Source organism: Triturus cristatus, chromosome 12, assembly GCF_964204655.1.
Source record: "Triturus cristatus chromosome 12, aTriCri1.1, whole genome shotgun sequence".
Taxonomy (NCBI): domain Eukaryota; kingdom Metazoa; phylum Chordata; class Amphibia; order Caudata; family Salamandridae; genus Triturus; species Triturus cristatus.
Genome location: NC_140595.1, coordinates 184,243,331 through 184,268,805, shown reverse-complemented (window position 1 = coordinate 184,268,805; position 25,475 = coordinate 184,243,331).

The following is a 25,475-nucleotide window of genomic DNA, read 5'->3' as shown; positions in this document are numbered from 1 at the left end:
GAGATCAAATGAGATGTTTAAAGTGATTTTCATGCTTCAAGGGGCCCTGAACGCAAAATTTGTGGAATGGGTAAACGTGAATGAAAATGGCCAATTTACTCACTCTGAGGCCTTCAAAAGTGTTTATCCACCACGGGAAGTGAAATAAATAACATTTGGAGGCCTTTATTGTTCAATCAAAAATGCCCAATTTTTGACAAAAGAGATAACCACCCCCCCTTACGACATGCTTCAGAAACTAAAAAAATGGTCTGTTTTCAAATGTTGCGTCTTTGAACTAAAATTCACATTTGTACGTGGATAATCACTTTTAGAGATAAAATGAGATGTTTAAAGTGATTTTCATGCTTCCAGGGGATATGAACGCAAAATTTGTGGAATGGGTAAACGTGAATGAAAAGGGCCAATTTACTCACTCTGAGGCCTTAAAAAGTGTTTCTCCACCACGGGAAGTGAAATAAATAAAATTTTTAGGCCTTCATTGTTCAATCAAAAATGCCCAATTTTTGACGAAAGAGATAACCACCCCCCCTTACGACATGCTTCAGAAACTAAAAAAATAGTCCGTTTTCAAATGTTGCGTCTTTGAACTAAAATTCACATTTGTACGTGGATAATCACTTTTAGAGATAAAATGAGATGTTTAAAGTGATTTTCATGCTTCCAGGGGATATGAATGCAAAATTTGTGGAATGGGTAAACGTGAATGAAAAGGGCCAATTTACTCACTCTGAGGCCTTAAAAAGTGTTTCTCCACCACGGGAAGTGAATTAAATAACATTTTTAGGCCTTTATTGTTCAATCAAAAATGCCCAATTTTTGACAAAAGAGATAACCACCTCCCCTTACGACATGCTTCAGAAACTAAAAAAATGGTCTGTTTTCAAATGTTGCGTCTTTGAACTAAAATTCACAGTTGTACGTGGATAATCACTTTTAGAGATAAAATGAGATGTTTAAAGTGATTTTCATGCTTCCAGGGGCCCTGAACGCAAGATTTGTGGAATGGGTAAACGTGAATGAAAAGGGCCAATTTACTCACTCTGAGGCCTTAAAAAGTGTTTCTCCACCACGGGAAGTGAATTAAATTACATTTTTAGGCCTTTATTGTTCAATCAAAAATGCCCAATTTTTGACAAAAGAGATAACCACCCCCCCTTACGACATGCTTCAGAAACTAAAAAAATGGTCCGTTTTCAAATGTTGCGTCTTTGAACTAAAATTCACATTTGTACGTGGATAATCACTTTTAGAGATAAAATGAGATGTTTAAAGTGATTTTCATGCTTCCAGGGGCCCTGAACGCAAGATTTGTGGAATGGGTAAACGTGAATGAAAATGGCCAATTTACTCACTCTAAGGCCTTAAAAAGTGTTTATCCACCTCGGGAAGTGAAATAAATAACATTTGGAGGCCTTTATTGTTCAATCAAAAATGCCAAATTTTTGACGAAAGAGATAACCACCCCCCCTTATGTCATGCTTCAGAAACTAAAAAAAATGGTCCGTTTTCAAATGTTGCGTCTTTGAACTAAAATTCACATTTGTACGTGGATAATCACTTTTAGAGATAAAAAGAGATGTTTAAAGTGATTTTCATGCTTCCAGGGGATATGAACGCAAAATTTGTGGAATGGGTAAACGTGAATGAAAAGGGCCAATTTACTCACTCTGAGGCCTTAAAAAGTGTTTCTCCACCACGGGAAGTGAAATAAATAACATTTGGAGGCCTTTATTGTTCAATCAAAAATGCCTGATTTTTGACGAAATAGATAACCACCCCCCCTTACGACATGCTCAAGAAACTAAAAAAATGTGCCGTTTTCAAATGTTGCGTCTTTGAACTAAAATTCACATTTGTACGTGGATAATCACTTTTAGAGATAAAATGAGATGTTTAAAGTGATTTTCATGCTTCCAGGGGCCCTGAACGCAAAATTTGTGGAATGGGTAAACGTGAATCAAAATGGCCAATTTACTCACTCTGAGGCCTTAAAAAGTGTTTCTCCACCACGGGAAGTGAATTAAATAACATTTTTAGGCCTTTATTGTTCAATCAAAAATGCCCAATTTTTGACAAAAGAGATAACCACCCCCCCTTACGACATGCTTCAGAAACTAAAAAAATGGTCCGTTTTCAAATGTTGCGTCTTTGAACTAAAATTCACATTTGTACGTGGATAATCACTTTTAGAGACAAAAAGAGATGTTTAAAGTGATTTTCATGCTTCCAGGGGCCCTGAACGCAAGATTTCTGGAATGGGTAAACGTGAATGAAAATGGCCAATTTACTCACTCTGAGGCCTTAAAAAGTGTTTCTCCACCACAAGAAGTGAATTAAATTACATTTTTAGGCCTTTATTGTTCAATCAAAAATGCCCAATTTTTGACAAAAGAGATAACCACCCCCCCTTACGACATGCTTCAGAAACTAAAAAAATGGTCCGTTTTCAAATGTTGCGTCTTTGAACTAAAATTCACATTTGTACGTGGATAATCACTTTTAGAGATAAAATGAGATGTTTAAAGTGATTTTCATGCTTCCAGGGGATATGAATGCAAAATTTGTGGAATGGGTAAACGTGAATGAAAAGGGCCAATTTACTCACTCTGAGGCCTTAAAAAGTGTTTCTCCACCACGGGAAGTGAAATAAATAACATTTGGAGGCCTTTATTGTTCAATCAAAAATGCCTGATTTTTGACAAAAGAGATAACCACCCCCCCTTACGACATGCTCCAGAAACGAAAAAAATGTGCCGTTTTCAAATGTTGCGTCATTGAACTAAAATTCACATTTGTACGTGGATAATCACTTTTAGAGATCAAATGAGATGTTTAAAGTGATTTTCATGCTTCAAGGGGCCCTGAACGCAAAATTTGTGGAATGGGTAAACGTGAATGAAAATGGCCAATTTACTCACTCTGAGGCCTTAAAAAGTGTTTCTCCACCACAGGAAGTGAATTAAATTACATTTTTAGGCCTTTATTGTTCAATCAAAAATGCCCAATTTTTGACAAAAGAGATAACCACCCCCCCTTACGACATGCTTCAGAAACTAAAAAAATGGTCCGTTTTCAAATGTTGCGTCTTTGAACTAAAATTCACATTTGTACGTGGATAATCACTTTTAGAGATAAAATGAGATGTTTAAAGTGATTTTCATGCTTCCAGGGGATATGAATGCAAAATTTGTGGAATGGGTAAAAATGAATGAAAAGGGCCAATTTACTCACTCTGAGGCCTTAAAAAGTGTTTCTCCACCACGGGAAGTGAAATAAATAACATTTGGAGGCCTTTATTGTTCAATCAAAAATGCCTGATTTTTGACCAAAGAGATAACCACCCCCCCTTACGACATGCTCCAGAAACTAAAAAAATGTGCCGTTTTCAAATGTTGCGTCATTGAACTAAAATTCACATTTGTACGTGGATAATCACTTTTAGAGATCAAATGAGATGTTTAAAGTGATTGTCATGCTTCAAGGGGCCCTGAACGCAAAATTTGTGGAATGGGTAAACGTGAATGAAAATGGCCAATTTACTCACTCTGAGGACTTAAAAAGTGTTTATCCACCAGGGGAAGTGAAATAAATAACATTTGGAGGCCTTTATTGTTCAATCAAAAATGCCCAATTTTTGACAAAAGAGATAACCACCCCCCCTTACGACATGCTTCAGAAACTAAAAAAATGGTCCGTTTTCAAATGTTGCGTCTTTGAACTAAAATTCACATTTGTACGTGGATAATCACTTTTAGAGATAAATGAGATGTTTAAAGTGATTTTCATGCTTCCAGGGGATATGAACGCAAAATTTGTGGAATGGGTAAACGTGAATGAAAAGGGCCAATTTACTCACTCTGAGGCCTTAAAAAGTGTTTCTCCACCATGGGAAGTGAAATAAATAACATTTTTAGGCCTTCATTGTTCAATCAAAAATGCCCAATTTTTGACGAAAGAGATAACCACCCCCCCTTACGACATGCTTCAGAAACTAAAAAAGTGGTCCGTTTTCAAATGTTGCGTCTTTGAACTAAAATTCACATTTGTACGTGGATAATCACTTTTAGAGATAAAATGAGATGTTTAAAGTGATTTTCATGCTTCCAGGGGATATGAACGCAAAATTTGTGGAATGGGTAAACGTGAATGAAAAGTGCCAATTTACTCACTCTGAGGCCTTAAAAAGTGTTTCTCCACCACGGGAAGTGAATTAAATAACATTTTTAGGCCTATATTGTTCAATCAAAAATGCCCAATTTTTGACAAAAGAGATAACCACCCCCCCTTACGACATGCTTCAGAAACTAAAAAAATGGTCCGTTTTCAAATGTTGCGTCTTTGAACTAAAATTCACATTTGTACGTGGATAATCACTTTTAGAGATAAAATGAGATGTTTAAAGTGATTTTCATGCTTCCAGGGGCCCTGAACGCAAGATTTGTGGAATGGGTAAACGTGAATGAAAATGGCCAATTTACTCACTCTAAGGCCTTAAAAAGTGTTTATCCACCTCGGGAAGTGAAATAAATAACATTTGGAGGCCTTTATTGTTCAATCAAAAATGCCCAATTTTTGACAAAAGAGATAACCACCCCCCCTTACGACATGCTTCAGAAACTAAAAAAATGGTCCGTTTTCAAATGTTGCGTCTTTGAACTAAAATTCACATTTGTACGTGGATAATCACTTTTAGAGACAAAATGAGATGTTTAAAGTGATTTTCATGCTTCCAGGGGCCCTGAACGCAAGATTTCTGGAATGGGTAAACGTGAATGAAAATGGCCAATTTACTCACTCTGAGGCCTTAAAAAGTGTTTCTCCACCACAAGAAGTGAATTAAATTACATTTTTAGGCCTTTATTGTTCAATCAAAAATGCCCAATTTTTGACAAAAGAGATAACCACCCCCCCTTACGACATGCTCCAGAAACGAAAAAAATGTGCCGTTTTCAAATGTTGCGTCATTGAACTAAAATTCACATTTGTACGTGGATAATCACTTTTAGAGATCAAATGAGATGTTTAAAGTGATTTTCATGCTTCAAGGGGCCCTGAACGCAAAATTTGTGGAATGGGTAAACGTGAATGAAAATGGCCAATTTACTCACTCTGAGGCCTTAAAAAGTGTTTCTCCACCACAGGAAGTGAATTAAATTACATTTTTAGGCCTTTATTGTTCAATCAAAAATGCCCAATTTTTGACAAAAGAGATAACCACCCCCCCTTACGACATGCTTCAGAAACTAAAAAAATGGTCCGTTTTCAAATGTTGCGTCTTTGAACTAAAATTCACATTTGTACGTGGATAATCACTTTTAGAGATAAAATGAGATGTTTAAAGTGATTTTCATGCTTCCAGGGGATATGAATGCAAAATTTGTGGAATGGGTAAAAATGAATGAAAAGGGCCAATTTACTCACTCTGAGGCCTTAAAAAGTGTTTCTCCACCACGGGAAGTGAAATAAATAACATTTGGAGGCCTTTATTGTTCAATCAAAAATGCCTGATTTTTGACAAAAGAGATAACCACCCCCCCTTACGACATGCTCCAGAAACTAAAAAAATGTGCCGTTTTCAAATGTTACGTCATTGAACTAAAATTCACATTTGTACGTGGATAATCACTTTTAGAGATCAAATGAGATGTTTAAAGTGATTGTCATGCTTCAAGGGGCCCTGAACGCAAAATTTGTGGAATGGGTAAACGTGAATGAAAATGGCCAATTTACTCACTCTGAGGACTTAAAAAGTGTTTATCCACCAGGGGAAGTGAAATAAATAACATTTGGAGGCCTTTATTGTTCAATCAAAAATGCCCAATTTTTGACAAAAGAGATAACCACCCCCCCTTACGACATGCTTCAGAAACTAAAAAAATGGTCCGCTTTCAAATGTTGCGTCTTTGAACTAAAATTCACATTTGTACGTGGATAATCACTTTTAGAGATAAAATGAGATGTTTAAAGTGATTTTCATGCTTCCAGGGGATATGAACGCAAAATTTGTGGAATGGGTAAACGTGAATGAAAAGGGCCAATTTACTCACTCTGAGGCCTTAAAAAGTGTTTCTCCACCACGGGAAGTGAAATAAATAACATTTTTAGGCCTTCATTGTTCAATCAAAAATGCCCAATTTTTGACGAAAGAGATAACCACCCCCCCTTACGACATGCTTCAGAAACTAAAAAAGTGGTCCGTTTTCAAATGTTGCGTCTTTGAACTAAAATTCACATTTGTACGTGGATAATCACTTTTAGAGATAAAATGAGATGTTTAAAGTGATTTTCATGCTTCCAGGGGATATGAACGCAAAATTTGTGGAATGGGTAAACGTGAATGAAAAGTGCCAATTTACTCACTCTGAGGCCTTAAAAAGTGTTTCTCCACCACGGGAAGTGAATTAAATAACATTTTTAGGCCTATATTGTTCAATCAAAAATGCCCAATTTTTGACAAAAGAGATAACCACCCCCCCTTACGACATGCTTCAGAAACTAAAAAAATGGTCCGTTTTCAAATGTTGCGTCTTTGAACTAAAATTCACATTTGTACGTGGATAATCACTTTTAGAGATAAAATGAGATGTTTAAAGTGATTTTCATGCTTCCAGGGGCCCTGAACGCAAGATTTGTGGAATGGGTAAACGTGAATGAAAATGGCCAATTTACTCACTCTAAGGCCTTAAAAAGTGTTTATCCACCTCGGGAAGTGAAATAAATAACATTTGGAGGCCTTTATTGTTCAATCAAAAATGCCAAATTTTTGACGAAAGAGATAACCACCCCCCCTTATGACATGCTTCAGAAACTAAAAAAAATGGTCCGTTTTCAAATGTTGCGTCTTTGAACTAAAATTCACATTTGTACGTGGATAATCACTTTTAGAGATAAAATGAGATGTTTAAAGTGATTTTCATGCTTCCAGGGGATATGAACGCAAAATTTGTGGAATGGGTAAACGTGAATGAAAAGGGCCAATTTACTCACTCTGAGGCCTTAAAAAGTGTTTCGCCACCACGGGAAGTGAAATAAATAACATTTGGAGGCCTTTATTGTTCAATCAAAAATGCCAAATTTTTGACGAAAGAGATAACCACCCCCCCTTATGACATGCTTCAGAAACAAAAAAAAATGGTCCGTTTTCAAATGTTGCGTCTTTGAACTAAAATTCACATTTGTACGTGGATAATCACTTTTAGAGATAAAATGAGATGTTTAAAGTGATTTTCATGCTTCCAGGGGATATGAACGCAAAATTTGTGGAATGGGTAAACGTGAATGAAAAGGTCCAATTTACTCACTCTGAGGCCTTAAAAAGTGTTTCGCCACCACGGGAAGTGAAATAAATAACATTTGGAGGCCTTTATTGTTCAATCAAAAATGCCTGATTTTTGACGAAATAGATAACCACCCCCCCTTACGACATGCTCAAGAAACTAAAAAAATGTGCCGTTTTCAAATGTTGCGTCTTTGAACTAAAATTCACATTTGTACGTGGATAATCACTTTTAGAGATAAAATGAGATGTTTAAAGTGATTTTCATGCTTCCAGGGGCCCTGAACGCAAAATTTGTGGAATGGGTAAACGTGAATGAAAATGGCCAATTTATTCACTCTGAGGCCTTAAAAAGTGTTTCTCCACCACGGGAAGTGAAATAAATAACATTTGGAGGCCTTTATTGTTCAATCAAAAATGCCCAATTTTTGACGAAAGAGATAACCACCCCCCCCTTACGACATGCTTCAGAAACTAAAAAAATGGTCCGTTTTCAAATGTTGCGTCTTTGAACTAAAATTCACATTTGTACGTGGATAATCACTTTTAGAGATAAAATGAGATGTTTAAAGTGATTTTCATGCTTCCAGGGGATATGAACGCAAAATTTGTGGAATGGGTAAACGTGAATGAAAAGGGCCAATTTACTCACTCTGAGGCCTTAAAAAGTGTTTCTCCACCACGGGAAGTGAAATAAATAACATTTGGAGGCCTTTATTGTTCAATCAAAAATGCCTGATTTTTGACAAAAGAGATAACCACCCCCCCTTACGACATGCTCCAGAAACTAAAAAAATGTGCCGTTTTCAAATGTTGCGTCATTGAACTAAAATTCACATTTTTACGTGGATAATCACTTTTAGAGATCAAATGAGATGTTTAAAGTGATTTTCATGCTTCAAGGGGCCCTGAACGCAAAATTTGTGGAATGGGTAAACGTGAATGAAAATGGCCAATTTACTCACTCTGAGGCCTTCAAAAGTGTTTATCCACCACGGGAAGTGAAATAAATAACATTTGGAGGCCTTTATTGTTCAATCAAAAATGCCCAATTTTTGACAAAAGAGATAACCACCCCCCCTTACGACATGCTTCAGAAACTAAAAAAATGGTCTGTTTTCAAATGTTGCGTCTTTGAACTAAAATTCACATTTGTACGTGGATAATCACTTTTAGAGATAAAATGAGATGTTTAAAGTGATTTTCATGCTTCCAGGGGATATGAACGCAAAATTTGTGGAATGGGTAAACGTGAATGAAAAGGGCCAATTTACTCACTCTGAGGCCTTAAAAAGTGTTTCTCCACCACGGGAAGTGAAATAAATAAAATTTTTAGGCCTTCATTGTTCAATCAAAAATGCCCAATTTTTGACGAAAGAGATAACCACCCCCCCTTACGACATGCTTCAGAAACTTAAAAAATAGTCCGTTTTCAAATGTTGCGTCTTTGAACTAAAATTCACATTTGTACGTGGATAATCACTTTTAGAGATAAAATGAGATGTTTAAAGTGATTTTCATGCTTCCAGGGGATATGAACGCAAAATTTGTGGAATGGGTAAACGTGAATGAAAAGGGCCAATTTACTCACTCTGAGGCCTTAAAAAGTGTTTCTCCACCACGGGAAGTGAATTAAATAACATTTTTAGGCCTTTATTGTTCAATCAAAAATGCCCAATTTTTGACAAAAGAGATAACCACCTCCCCTTACGACATGCTTCAGAAACTAAAAAAATGGTCTGTTTTCAAATGTTGCGTCTTTGAACTAAAATTCACATTTGTACGTGGATAATCACTTTTAGAGATAAAATGAGATGTTTAAAGTGATTTTCATGCTTCCAGGGGCCCTGAACGCAAGATTTGTGGAATGGGTAAACGTGAATGAAAAGGGCCAATTTACTCACTCTGAGGCCTTAAAAAGTGTTTCTCCACCACGGGAAGTGAATTAAATTACATTTTTAGGCCTTTATTGTTCAATCAAAAATGCCGAATTTTTGACAAAAGAGATAACCACCCCCCCTTACGACATGCTTCAGAAACTAAAAAAATGGTCCGTTTTCAAATGTTGCGTCTTTGAACTAAAATTCACATTTGTACGTGGATAATCACTTTTAGAGATAAAATGAGATGTTTAAAGTGATTTTCATGCTTCCAGGGGATATGAACGCAAAATTTGTGGAATGGGTAAACGTGAATGAAAAGGGCCAATTTACTCACTCTGAGGCCTTAAAAAGTGTTTCTCCACCACGGGAAGTGAAATAAATAACATTTGGAGGCCTTTATTGTTCAATCAAAAATGCCTGATTTTTGACAAAAGAGATAACCACCCCCCCTTACGACATGCTCCAGAAACTAAAAAAATGTGCCGTTTTCAAATGTTGCGTCATTGAACTAAAATTCACATTTTTACGTGGATAATCACTTTTAGAGATCAAATGAGATGTTTAAAGTGATTTTCATGCTTCAAGGGGCCCTGAACGCAAAATTTGTGGAATGGGTAAACGTGAATGAAAATGGCCAATTTACTCACTCTGAGGCCTTCAAAAGTGTTTATCCACCACGGGAAGTGAAATAAATAACATTTGGAGGCCTTTATTGTTCAATCAAAAATGCCCAATTTTTGACAAAAGAGATAACCACCCCCCCTTACGACATGCTTCAGAAACTAAAAAAATGGTCTGTTTTCAAATGTTGCGTCTTTGAACTAAAATTCACATTTGTACGTGGATAATCACTTTTAGAGATAAAATGAGATGTTTAAAGTGATTTTCATGCTTCCAGGGGATATGAACGCAAAATTTGTGGAATGGGTAAACGTGAATGAAAAGGGCCAATTTACTCACTCTGAGGCCTTAAAAAGTGTTTCTCCACCACGGGAAGTGAAATAAATAAAATTTTTAGGCCTTCATTGTTCAATCAAAAATGCCCAATTTTTGACGAAAGAGATAACCACCCCCCCTTACGACATGCTTCAGAAACTTAAAAAATAGTCCGTTTTCAAATGTTGCGTCTTTGAACTAAAATTCACATTTGTACGTGGATAATCACTTTTAGAGATAAAATGAGATGTTTAAAGTGATTTTCATGCTTCCAGGGGATATGAACGCAAAATTTGTGGAATGGGTAAACGTGAATGAAAAGGGCCAATTTACTCACTCTGAGGCCTTAAAAAGTGTTTCTCCACCACGGGAAGTGAATTAAATAACATTTTTAGGCCTTTATTGTTCAATCAAAAATGCCCAATTTTTGACAAAAGAGATAACCACCTCCCCTTACGACATGCTTCAGAAACTAAAAAAATGGTCTGTTTTCAAATGTTGCGTCTTTGAACTAAAATTCACATTTGTACGTGGATAATCACTTTTAGAGATAAAATGAGATGTTTAAAGTGATTTTCATGCTTCCAGGGGCCCTGAACGCAAGATTTGTGGAATGGGTAAACGTGAATGAAAAGGGCCAATTTACTCACTCTGAGGCCTTAAAAAGTGTTTCTCCACCACGGGAAGTGAATTAAATTACATTTTTAGGCCTTTATTGTTCAATCAAAAATGCCGAATTTTTGACAAAAGAGATAACCACCCCCCCTTACGACATGCTTCAGAAACTAAAAAAATGGTCCGTTTTCAAATGTTGCGTCTTTGAACTAAAATTCACATTTGTACGTGGATAATCACTTTTAGAGATAAAATGAGATGTTTAAAGTGATTTTCATGCTTCCAGGGGCCCTGAACGCAAGATTTGTGGAATGGGTAAACGTGAATGAAAATGGCCAATTTACTCACTCTAAGGCCTTAAAAAGTGTTTATCCACCTCGGGAAGTGAAATAAATAACATTTGGAGGCCTTTATTGTTCAATCAAAAATGCCAAATTTTTGACGAAAGAGATAACCACCCCCCCTTATGTCATGCTTCAGAAACTAAAAAAAATGGTCCGTTTTCAAATGTTGCGTCTTTGAACTAAAATTCACATTTGTACGTGGATAATCACTTTTAGAGATAAAATGAGATGTTTAAAGTGATTTTCATGCTTCCAGGGGATATGAACGCAAAATTTGTGGAATGGGTAAACGTGAATGAAAAGGGCCAATTTACTCACTCTGAGGCCTTAAAAAGTGTTTCTCCACCACGGGAAGTGAATTAAATAACATTTTTAGGCCTTTATTGTTCAATCAAAAATGCCCAATTTTTGACAAAAGAGATAACCACCTCCCCTTACGACATGCTTCAGAAACTAAAAAAATGGTCTGTTTTCAAATGTTGCGTCTTTGAACTAAAATTCACATTTGTACGTGGATAATCACTTTTAGAGATACAATGAGATGTTTAAAGTGATTTTCATGCTTCCAGGGGCCCTGAACGCAAGATTTGTGGAATGGGTAAACGTGAATGAAAAGGGCCAATTTACTCACTCTGAGGCCTTAAAAAGTGTTTCTCCACCACGGGAAGTGAATTAAATTACATTTTTAGGCCTTTATTGTTCAATCAAAAATGCCCAATTTTTGACAAAAGAGATAACCACCCCCCCTTACGACATGCTTCAGAAACTAAAAAAATGGTCCGTTTTCAAATGTTGCGTCTTTGAACTAAAATTCACATTTGTACGTGGATAATCACTTTTAGAGATAAAATGAGATGTTTAAAGTGATTTTCATGCTTCCAGGGGCCCTGAACGCAAGATTTGTGGAATGGGTAAACGTGAATGAAAATGGCCAATTTACTCACTCTAAGGCCTTAAAAAGTGTTTATCCACCTCGGGAAGTGAAATAAATAACATTTGGAGGCCTTTATTGTTCAATCAAAAATGCCAAATTTTTGACGAAAGAGATAACCACCCCCCCTTATGTCATGCTTCAGAAACTAAAAAAAATGGTCCGTTTTCAAATGTTGCGTCTTTGAACTAAAATTCACATTTGTACGTGGATAATCACTTTTAGAGATAAAATGAGATGTTTAAAGTGATTTTCATGCTTCCAGGGGCCCTGAACGCAAAATTTGTGGAATGGGTAAACGTGAATCAAAATGGCCAATTTACTCACTCTGAGGCCTTAAAAAGTGTTTCTCCACCACGGGAAGTGAATTAAATAACATTTTTAGGCCTTTATTGTTCAATCAAAAATGCCCAATTTTTGACAAAAGAGATAACCACCCCCCCTTACGACATGCTTCAGAAACTAAAAAAATGGTCCGTTTTCAAATGTTGCGTCTTTGAACTAAAATTCACATTTGTACGTGGATAATCACTTTTAGAGATAAAATGAGATGTTTAAAGTGATTTTCATGCTTCCAGGGGATATGAATGCAAAATTTGTGGAATGGGTAAACGTGAATATAAAGGGCCAATTTACTCACTCTGAGGCCTTAAAAAGTGTTTCTCCACCACGGGAAGTGAAATAAATAACATTTGGAGGCCTTTATTGTTCAATCAAAAATGCCTGATTTTTGACAAAAGAGATAACCACCCCCCCTTACGACATGCTCCAGAAACGAAAAAAATGTGCCGTTTTCAAATGTTGCGCCATTGAACTAAAATTCACATTTGTACGTGGATAATCACTTTTAGAGATCAAATGAGATGTTTAAAGTGATTTTCATGCTTCAAGGGGCCCTGAACGCAAAATTTGTGGAATGGGTAAACGTGAATGAAAATGGCCAATTTACTCACTCTGAGGCCTTAAAAAGTGTTTATCCACCAGGGGAAGTGAAATAAATAACATTTGGAGGCCTTTATTGTTCAATCAAAAATGCCCAATTTTTGACAAAAGAGATAACCACCCCCCCTTACGACATGCTTCAGAAACTAAAAAAATGGTCCGTTTTCAAATGTTGCGTCTTTGAACTAAAATTCACATTTGTACGTGGATAATCACTTTTAGAGATAAAATGAGATGTTTAAAGTGATTTTCATGCTTCCAGGGGCCCTGAACGCAAGATTTCTGGAATGGGTAAACGTGAATGAAAATGGCCAATTTACTCACTCTGAGGCCTTAAAAAGTGTTTCTCCACCACAGGAAGTAAATTAAATTACATTTTTAGGCCTTTATTGTTCAATCAAAAATGCCCAATTTTTGACAAAAGAGATAACCACCCCCCCTTACGACATGCTTCAGAAACTAAAAAAATGGTCCGTTTTCAAATGTTGCGTCTTTGAACTAAAATTCACATTTGTACGTGGATAATCACTTTTAGAGATAAAATGAGATGTTTAAAGTGATTTTCATGCTTCCAGGGGATATGAATGCAAAATTTGTGGAATGGGTAAACGTGAATGAAAAGGGCCAATTTACTCACTCTGAGGCCTTAAAAAGTGTTTCTCCACCACGGGAAGTGAAATAAATAACATTTGGAGGCCTTTATTGTTCAATCAAAAATGCCTGATTTTTGACAAAAGAGATAACCACCCCCCCTTACGACATGCTCCAGAAACGAAAAAAATGTGCCGTTTTCAAATGTTGCGTCATTGAACTAAAATTCACATTTGTACGTGGATAATCACTTTTAGAGATCAAATGAGATGTTTAAAGTGATTTTCATGCTTCAAGGGGCCCTGAACGCAAAATTTGTGGAATGGGTAAACGTGAATGAAAATGGCCAATTTACTCACTCTGAGGCCTTAAAAAGTGTTTATCCACCAGGGGAAGTGAAATAAATAACATTTGGAGGCCTTTATTGTTCAATCAAAAATGCCCAATTTTTGACAAAAGAGATAACCACCCCCCCTTACGACATGCTTCAGAAACTAAAAAAATGGTCCGTTTTCAAATGTTGCGTCTTTGAACTAAAATTCACATTTGTACGTGGATAATCACTTTTAGAGATAAAATGAGATGTTTAAAGTGATTTTCATGCTTCCAGGGGCCCTGAACGCAAGATTTCTGGAATGGGTAAACGTGAATGAAAATGGCCAATTTGCTCACTCTGAGGCCTTAAAAAGTGTTTCTCCACCACAGGAAGTGAATTAAATTACATTTTTAGGCCTTTATTGTTCAATCAAAAATGCCTGATTTTTGACAAAAGAGATAACCACCCCCCCTTACGACATGCTCCAGAAACTAAAAAAATGTGCCGTTTTCAAATGTTGCGTCATTGAACTAAAATTCACATTTGTACGTGGATAATCACTTTTAGAGATCAAATGAGATGTTTAAAGTGATTTTCATGCTTCAAGGGGCCCTGAACGCAAAATTTGTGGAATGGGTAAACGTGAATGAAAATGGCCAATTTACTCACTCTGAGGACTTAAAAAGTGTTTATCCACCAGGGGAAGTGAAATAAATAACATTTGGAGGCCTTTATTGTTCAATCAAAAATGCCCAATTTTTGACAAAAGAGATAACCACCCCCCCTTACGACATGCTTCAGAAACTAAAAAAATGGTCCGTTTTCAAATATTGCGTCTTTGAACTAAAATTCACATTTGTACGTGGATAATCACTTTTAGAGATAAAATGAGATGTTTAAAGTGATTTTCATGCTTCCAGGGGCCCTGAACGCAAAATTTGTGGAATGGGTAAACGTGAATGAAAATGGCCAAGTTACTCACTCTGAGGCCTTAAAAAGTGTTTATCCACCTTGGGAAGTGAAATAAATAACATTTGGAGGCCTTTATTGTTCAATCAAAAATGCCCAATTTTTGACAAAAGAGATAACCACCCCCCCTTACGACATGCTTCAGAAACTAAAAAAATGGTCCGTTTTCAAATGTTGCGTCTTTGAACTAAAATTCACATTTGTACGTGGATAATCACTTTTAGAGATAAAATGAGATGTTTAAAGTGATTTTCATGCTTCCAGGGGCCCTGAACGCAAAATTTGTGGAATGGGTAAACGTGAATGAAAATGGCCAATTTATTCACTCTGAGGCCTTAAAAAGTGTTTCTCCACCACGGGAAGTGAAATAAATAACATTTGGAGGCCTTTATTGTTCAATCAAAAATGCCCAATTTTTGACGAAAGAGATAACCACCCCCCCTTACGACATGCTTCAGAAACTAAAAAAATGGTCCGTTTTCAAATGTTGCGTCTTTGAACTAAAATTCACATTTGTACGTGGATAATCACTTTTAGAGATAAAAAGAGATGTTTAAAGTGATTTTCATGCTTCCAGGGGATATGAACGCAAAATTTGTGGAATGGGTAAACGTGAATGAAAAGGGCCAATTTACTCACTCTGAGGCCTTAAAAAGTGTTTCTCCACCACGGGAAGTGAAATAAATAACATTTGGAGGCCTTTATTGTTCAATCAAAAATGCCTGATTTTTGACGAAATAGATAACCACCCCCCCTTACGACATGCTCAAGAAACTAAAAAAATGTGCCGTTTTCAAATGTTGCGTCTTTGAACTAAAATTCACATTTGTACGTGGATAATCACTTTTAGAGATAAAATGAGATGTTTAAAGTGATTTTCATGCTTCCAGGGGCCCTGAACGCAAAATTTGTGGAATGGGTAAACGTGAATCAAAATGGCCAATTTACTCACTCTGAGGCCTTAAAAAGTGTTTCTCCACCACGGGAAGTGAATTAAATAACATTTTTAGGCCTTTATTGTTCAATCAAAAATGCCCAATTTTTGACAAAAGAGATAACCACCCCCCCTTACGACATGCTTCAGAAACTAAAAAAATGGTCCGTTTTCAAATGTTGCGTCTTTGAACTAAAATTCACATTTGTACGTGGATAATCACTTTTAGAGATAAAATGAGATGTTTAAAGTGATTTTCATGCTTCCAGGGGATATGAATGCAAAATTTGTGGAATGGGTAAAAATGAATGAAAAGGGCCAATTTACTCACTCTGAGGCCTTAAAAAGTGTTTCTCCACCACGGGAAGTGAAATAAATAACATTTGGAGGCCTTTATTGTTCAATCAAAAATGCCTGATTTTTGACCAAAGAGATAACCACCCCCCCTTACGACATGCTCCAGAAACTAAAAAAATGTGCCGTTTTCAAATGTTGCGTCATTGAACTAAAATTCACATTTGTACGTGGATAATCACTTTTAGAGATCAAATGAGATGTTTAAAGTGATTGTCATGCTTCAAGGGGCCCTGAACGCAAAATTTGTGGAATGGGTAAACGTGAATGAAAATGGCCAATTTACTCACTCTGAGGACTTAAAAAGTGTTTATCCACCAGGGGAAGTGAAATAAATAACATTTGGAGGCCTTTATTGTTCAATCAAAAATGCCCAATTTTTGACAAAAGAGATAACCACCCCCCCTTACGACATGCTTCAGAAACTAAAAAAATGGTCCGTTTTCAAATGTTGCGTCTTTGAACTAAAATTCACATTTGTACGTGGATAATCACTTTTAGAGATAAATGAGATGTTTAAAGTGATTTTCATGCTTCCAGGGGATATGAACGCAAAATTTGTGGAATGGGTAAACGTGAATGAAAAGGGCCAATTTACTCACTCTGAGGCCTTAAAAAGTGTTTCTCCACCACGGGAAGTGAAATAAATAACATTTTTAGGCCTTCATTGTTCAATCAAAAATGCCCAATTTTTGACGAAAGAGATAACCACCCCCCCTTACGACATGCTTCAGAAACTAAAAAAGTGGTCCGTTTTCAAATGTTGCGTCTTTGAACTAAAATTCACATTTGTACGTGGATAATCACTTTTAGAGATAAAATGAGATGTTTAAAGTGATTTTCATGCTTCCAGGGGATATGAACGCAAAATTTGTGGAATGGGTAAACGTGAATGAAAAGTGCCAATTTACTCACTCTGAGGCCTTAAAAAGTGTTTCTCCACCACGGGAAGTGAATTAAATAACATTTTTAGGCCTATATTGTTCAATCAAAAATGCCCAATTTTTGACAAAAGAGATAACCACCCCCCCTTACGACATGCTTCAGAAACTAAAAAAATGGTCCGTTTTCAAATGTTGCGTCTTTGAACTAAAATTCACATTTGTACGTGGATAATCACTTTTAGAGATAAAATGAGATGTTTAAAGTGATTTTCATGCTTCCAGGGGCCCTGAACGCAAGATTTGTGGAATGGGTAAACGTGAATGAAAATGGCCAATTTACTCACTCTAAGGCCTTAAAAAGTGTTTATCCACCTCGGGAAGTGAAATAAATAACATTTGGAGGCCTTTATTGTTCAATCAAAAATGCCCAATTTTTGACAAAAGAGATAACCACCCCCCCTTACGACATGCTTCAGAAACTAAAAAAATGGTCCGTTTTCAAATGTTGCGTCTTTGAACTAAAATTCACATTTGTACGTGGATAATCACTTTTAGAGACAAAATGAGATGTTTAAAGTGATTTTCATGCTTCCAGGGGCCCTGAACGCAAGATTTCTGGAATGGGTAAACGTGAATGAAAATGGCCAATTTACTCACTCTGAGGCCTTAAAAAGTGTTTCTCCACCACAAGAAGTGAATTAAATTACATTTTTAGGCCTTTATTGTTCAATCAAAAATGCCCAATTTTTGACAAAAGAGATAACCACCCCCCCTTACGACATGCTCCAGAAACGAAAAAAATGTGCCGTTTTCAAATGTTGCGTCATTGAACTAAAATTCACATTTGTACGTGGATAATCACTTTTAGAGATCAAATGAGATGTTTAAAGTGATTTTCATGCTTCAAGGGGCCCTGAACGCAAAATTTGTGGAATGGGTAAACGTGAATGAAAATGGCCAATTTACTCACTCTGAGGCCTTAAAAAGTGTTTCTCCACCACAGGAAGTGAATTAAATTACATTTTTAGGCCTTTATTGTTCAATCAAAAATGCCCAATTTTTGACAAAAGAGATAACCACCCCCCCTTACGACATGCTTCAGAAACTAAAAAAATGGTCCGTTTTCAAATGTTGCGTCTTTGAACTAAAATTCACATTTGTACGTGGATAATCACTTTTAGAGATAAAATGAGATGTTTAAAGTGATTTTCATGCTTCCAGGGGATATGAATGCAAAATTTGTGGAATGGGTAAAAATGAATGAAAAGGGCCAATTTACTCACTCTGAGGCCTTAAAAAGTGTTTCTCCACCACGGGAAGTGAAATAAATAACATTTGGAGGCCTTTATTGTTCAATCAAAAATGCCTGATTTTTGACAAAAGAGATAACCACCCCCCCTTACGACATGCTCCAGAAACTAAAAAAATGTGCCGTTTTCAAATGTTACGTCATTGAACTAAAATTCACATTTGTACGTGGATAATCACTTTTAGAGATCAAATGAGATGTTTAAAGTGATTGTCATGCTTCAAGGGGCCCTGAACGCAAAATTTGTGGAATGGGTAAACGTGAATGAAAATGGCCAATTTACTCACTCTGAGGACTTAAAAAGTGTTTATCCACCAGGGGAAGTGAAATAAATAACATTTGGAGGCCTTTATTGTTCAATCAAAAATGCCCAATTTTTGACAAAAGAGATAACCACCCCCCCTTACGACATGCTTCAGAAACTAAAAAAATGGTCCGTTTTCAAATGTTGCGTCTTTGAACTAAAATTCACATTTGTACGTGGATAATCACTTTTAGAGATAAAATGAGATGTTTAAAGTGATTTTCATGCTTCCAGGGGATATGAACGCAAAATTTGTGGAATGGGTAAACGTGAATGAAAAGGGCCAATTTACTCACTCTGAGGCCTTAAAAAGTGTTTCTCCACCACGGGAAGTGAAATAAATAACATTTTTAGGCCTTCATTGTTCAATCAAAAATGCCCAATTTTTGACGAAAGAGATAACCACCCCCCCTTACGACATGCTTCAGAAACTAAAAAAGTGGTCCGTTTTCAAATGTTGCGTCTTTGAACTAAAATTCACATTTGTACGTGGATAATCACTTTTAGAGATAAAATGAGATGTTTAAAGTGATTTTCATGCTTCCAGGGGATATGAACGCAAAATTTGTGGAATGGGTAAACGTGAATGAAAAGTGCCAATTTACTCACTCTGAGGCCTTAAAAAGTGTTTCTCCACCACGGGAAGTGAATTAAATAACATTTTTAGGCCTATATTGTTCAATCAAAAATGCCCAATTTTTGACAAAAGAGATAACCACCCCCCCTTACGACATGCTTCAGAAACTAAAAAAATGGTCCGTTTTCAAATGTTGCGTCTTTGAACTAAAATTCACATTTGTACGTGGATAATCACTTTTAGAGATAAAATGAGATGTTTAAAGTGATTTTCATGCTTCCAGGGGCCCTGAACGCAAGATTTGTGGAATGGGTAAACGTGAATGAAAATGGCCAATTTACTCACTCTAAGGCCTTAAAAAGTGTTTATCCACCTCGGGAAGTGAAATAAATAACATTTGGAGGCCTTTATTGTTCAATCAAAAATGCCAAATTTTTGACGAAAGAGATAACCACCCCCCCTTATGACATGCTTCAGAAACTAAAAAAAATGGTCCGTTTTCAAATGTTGCGTCTTTGAACTAAAATTCACATTTGTACGTGGATAATCACTTTTAGAGATAAAATGAGATGTTTAAAGTGATTTTCATGCTTCCAGGGGATATGAACGCAAAATTTGTGGAATGGGTAAACGTGAATGAAAAGGGCCAATTTACTCACTCTGAGGCCTTAAAAAGTGTTTCGCCACCACGGGAAGTGAAATAAATAACATTTGGAGGCCTTTATTGTTCAATCAAAAATGCCAAATTTTTGACGAAAGAGATAACCACCCCCCCTTATGACATGCTTCAGAAACAAAAAAAAATGGTCCGTTTTCAAATGTTGCGTCTTTGAACTAAAATTCACATTTGTACGTGGATAATCACTTTTAGAGATAAAATGAGATGTTTAAAGTGATTTTCATGCTTCCAGGGGATATGAACGCAAAATTTGTGGAATGGGTAAACGTGAATGAAAAGGTCCAATTTACTCACTCTGAGGCCTTAAAAAGTGTTTCGCCACCACGGGAAGTGAAATAAATAACATTTGGAGGCCTTTATTGTTCAATCAAAAATGCCTGTTTTTTGACGAAATAGATAACCACCCCCCCTTACGACATGCTCAAGAAACTAAAAAAATGTGCCGTTTTCAAATGTTGCGTCTTTGAACTAAAATTCACATTTGTACGTGGATAATCACTTTTAGAGATAAAATGAGATGTTTAAAGTGATTTTCATGCTTCCAGGGGCCCTGAACGCAAAATTTGTGGAATGGGTAAACGTGAATGAAAATGGCCAATTTATTCACTCTGAGGCCTTAAAAAGTGTTTCTCCACCACGGGAAGTGAAATAAATAACATTTGGAGGCCTTTATTGTTCAATCAAAAATGCCCAATTTTTGACGAAAGAGATAACCACCCCCCCCTTACGACATGCTTCAGAAACTAAAAAAATGGTCCGTTTTCAAATGTTGCGTCTTTGAACTAAAATTCACATTTGTACGTGGATAATCACTTTTAGAGATAAAATGAGATGTTTAAAGTGATTTTCATGCTTCCAGGGGATATGAACGCAAAATTTGTGGAATGGGTAAACGTGAATGAAAAGGGCCAATTTACTCACTCTGAGGCCTTAAAAAGTGTTTCTCCACCACGGGAAGTGAAATAAATAACATTTGGAGGCCTTTATTGTTCAATCAAAAATGCCTGATTTTTGACAAAAGAGATAACCACCCCCCCTTACGACATGCTCCAGAAACTAAAAAAATGTGCCGTTTTCAAATGTTGCGTCATTGAACTAAAATTCACATTTTTACGTGGATAATCACTTTTAGAGATCAAATGAGATGTTTAAAGTGATTTTCATGCTTCAAGGGGCCCTGAACGCAAAATTTGTGGAATGGGTAAACGTGAATGAAAATGGCCAATTTACTCACTCTGAGGCCTTCAAAAGTGTTTATCCACCACGGGAAGTGAAATAAATAACATTTGGAGGCCTTTATTGTTCAATCAAAAATGCCCAATTTTTGACAAAAGAGATAACCACCCCCCCTTACGACATGCTTCAGAAACTAAAAAAATGGTCTGTTTTCAAATGTTGCGTCTTTGAACTAAAATTCACATTTGTACGTGGATAATCACTTTTAGAGATAAAATGAGATGTTTAAAGTGATTTTCATGCTTCCAGGGGATATGAACGCAAAATTTGTGGAATGGGTAAACGTGAATGAAAAGGGCCAATTTACTCACTCTGAGGCCTTAAAAAGTGTTTCTCCACCACGGGAAGTGAAATAAATAAAATTTTTAGGCCTTCATTGTTCAATCAAAAATGCCCAATTTTTGACGAAAGAGATAACCACCCCCCCTTACGACATGCTTCAGAAACTTAAAAAATAGTCCGTTTTCAAATGTTGCGTCTTTGAACTAAAATTCACATTTGTACGTGGATAATCACTTTTAGAGATAAAATGAGATGTTTAAAGTGATTTTCATGCTTCCAGGGGATATGAACGCAAAATTTGTGGAATGGGTAAACGTGAATGAAAAGGGCCAATTTACTCACTCTGAGGCCTTAAAAAGTGTTTCTCCACCACGGGAAGTGAATTAAATAACATTTTTAGGCCTTTATTGTTCAATCAAAAATGCCCAATTTTTGACAAAAGAGATAACCACCTCCCCTTACGACATGCTTCAGAAACTAAAAAAATGGTCTGTTTTCAAATGTTGCGTCTTTGAACTAAAATTCACATTTGTACGTGGATAATCACTTTTAGAGATAAAATGAGATGTTTAAAGTGATTTTCATGCTTCCAGGGGCCCTGAACGCAAGATTTGTGGAATGGGTAAACGTGAATGAAAAGGGCCAATTTACTCACTCTGAGGCCTTAAAAAGTGTTTCTCCACCACGGGAAGTGAATTAAATTACATTTTTAGGCCTTTATTGTTCAATCAAAAATGCCGAATTTTTGACAAAAGAGATAACCACCCCCCCTTACGACATGCTTCAGAAACTAAAAAAATGGTCCGTTTTCAAATGTTGCGTCTTTGAACTAAAATTCACATTTGTACGTGGATAATCACTTTTAGAGATAAAATGAGATGTTTAAAGTGATTTTCATGCTTCCAGGGGATATGAACGCAAAATTTGTGGAATGGGTAAACGTGAATGAAAAGGGCCAATTTACTCACTCTGAGGCCTTAAAAAGTGTTTCTCCACCACGGGAAGTGAAATAAATAACATTTGGAGGCCTTTATTGTTCAATCAAAAATGCCTGATTTTTGACAAAAGAGATAACCACCCCCCCTTACGACATGCTCCAGAAACTAAAAAAATGTGCCGTTTTCAAATGTTGCGTCATTGAACTAAAATTCACATTTTTACGTGGATAATCACTTTTAGAGATCAAATGAGATGTTTAAAGTGATTTTCATGCTTCAAGGGGCCCTGAACGCAAAATTTGTGGAATGGGTAAACGTGAATGAAAATGGCCAATTTACTCACTCTGAGGCCTTCAAAAGTGTTTATCCACCACGGGAAGTGAAATAAATAACATTTGGAGGCCTTTATTGTTCAATCAAAAATGCCCAATTTTTGACAAAAGAGATAACCACCCCCCCTTACGACATGCTTCAGAAACTAAAAAAATGGTCTGTTTTCAAATGTTGCGTCTTTGAACTAAAATTCACATTTGTACGTGGATAATCACTTTTAGAGATAAAATGAGATGTTTAAAGTGATTTTCATGCTTCCAGGGGATATGAACGCAAAATTTGTGGAATGGGTAAACGTGAATGAAAAGGGCCAATTTACTCACTCTGAGGCCTTAAAAAGTGTTTCTCCACCACGGGAAGTGAAATAAATAAAATTTTTAGGCCTTCATTGTTCAATCAAAAATGCCCAATTTTTGACGAAAGAGATAACCACCCCCCCTTACGACATGCTTCAGAAACTTAAAAAATAGTCCGTTTTCAAATGTTGCGTCTTTGAACTAAAATTCACATTTGTACGTGGATAATCACTTTTAGAGATAAAATGAGATGTTTAAAGTGATTTTCATGCTTCCAGGGGATATGAACGCAAAATTTGTGGAATGGGTAAACGTGAATGAAAAGGGCCAATTTACTCACTCTGAGGCCTTAAAAAGTGTTTCTCCACCACGGGAAGTGAATTAAATAACATTTTTAGGCCTTTATTGTTCAATCAAAAATGCCCAATTTTTGACAAAAGAGATAACCACCTCCCCTTACGACATGCTTCAGAAACTAAAAAAATGGTCTGTTTTCAAATGTTGCGTCTTTGAACTAAAATTCACATTTGTACGTGGATAATCACTTTTAGAGATAAAATGAGATGTTTAAAGTGATTTTCATGCTTCCAGGGGCCCTGAACGCAAGATTTGTGGAATGGGTAAACGTGAATGAAAAGGGCCAATTTACTCACTCTGAGGCCTTAAAAAGTGTTTCTCCACCACGGGAAGTGAATTAAATTACATTTTTAGGCCTTTATTGTTCAATCAAAAATGCCGAATTTTTGACAAAAGAGATAACCACCCCCCCTTACGACATGCTTCAGAAACTAAAAAAATGGTCCGTTTTCAAATGTTGCGTCTTTGAACTAAAATTCACATTTGTACGTGGATAATCACTTTTAGAGATAAAATGAGATGTTTAAAGTGATTTTCATGCTTCCAGGGGCCCTGAACGCAAGATTTGTGGAATGGGTAAACGTGAATGAAAATGGCCAATTTACTCACTCTAAGGCCTTAAAAAGTGTTTATCCACCTCGGGAAGTGAAATAAATAACATTTGGAGGCCTTTATTGTTCAATCAAAAATGCCAAATTTTTGACGAAAGAGATAACCACCCCCCCTTATGTCATGCTTCAGAAACTAAAAAAAATGGTCCGTTTTCAAATGTTGCGTCTTTGAACTAAAATTCACATTTGTACGTGGATAATCACTTTTAGAGATAAAATGAGATGTTTAAAGTGATTTTCATGCTTCCAGGGGATATGAACGCAAAATTTGTGGAATGGGTAAACGTGAATGAAAAGGGCCAATTTACTCACTCTGAGGCCTTAAAAAGTGTTTCTCCACCACGGGAAGTGAATTAAATAACATTTTTAGGCCTTTATTGTTCAATCAAAAATGCCCAATTTTTGACAAAAGAGATAACCACCTCCCCTTACGACATGCTTCAGAAACTAAAAAAATGGTCTGTTTTCAAATGTTGCGTCTTTGAACTAAAATTCACATTTGTACGTGGATAATCACTTTTAGAGATACAATGAGATGTTTAAAGTGATTTTCATGCTTCCAGGGGCCCTGAACGCAAGATTTGTGGAATGGGTAAACGTGAATGAAAAGGGCCAATTTACTCACTCTGAGGCCTTAAAAAGTGTTTCTCCACCACGGGAAGTGAATTAAATTACATTTTTAGGCCTTTATTGTTCAATCAAAAATGCCCAATTTTTGACAAAAGAGATAACCACCCCCCCTTACGACATGCTTCAGAAACTAAAAAAATGGTCCGTTTTCAAATGTTGCGTCTTTGAACTAAAATTCACATTTGTACGTGGATAATCACTTTTAGAGATAAAATGAGATGTTTAAAGTGATTTTCATGCTTCCAGGGGCCCTGAACGCAAGATTTGTGGAATGGGTAAACGTGAATGAAAATGGCCAATTTACTCACTCTAAGGCCTTAAAAAGTGTTTATCCACCTCGGGAAGTGAAATAAATAACATTTGGAGGCCTTTATTGTTCAATCAAAAATGCCAAATTTTTGACGAAAGAGATAACCACCCCCCCTTATGTCATGCTTCAGAAACTAAAAAAAATGGTCCGTTTTCAAATGTTGCGTCTTTGAACTAAAATTCACATTTGTACGTGGATAATCACTTTTAGAGATAAAATGAGATGTTTAAAGTGATTTTCATGCTTCCAGGGGCCCTGAACGCAAAATTTGTGGAATGGGTAAACGTGAATCAAAATGGCCAATTTACTCACTCTGAGGCCTTAAAAAGTGTTTCTCCACCACGGGAAGTGAATTAAATAACATTTTTAGGCCTTTATTGTTCAATCAAAAATGCCCAATTTTTGACAAAAGAGATAACCACCCCCCCTTACGACATGCTTCAGAAACTAAAAAAATGGTCCGTTTTCAAATGTTGCGTCTTTGAACTAAAATTCACATTTGTACGTGGATAATCACTTTTAGAGATAAAATGAGATGTTTAAAGTGATTTTCATGCTTCCAGGGGATATGAATGCAAAATTTGTGGAATGGGTAAACGTGAATATAAAGGGCCAATTTACTCACTCTGAGGCCT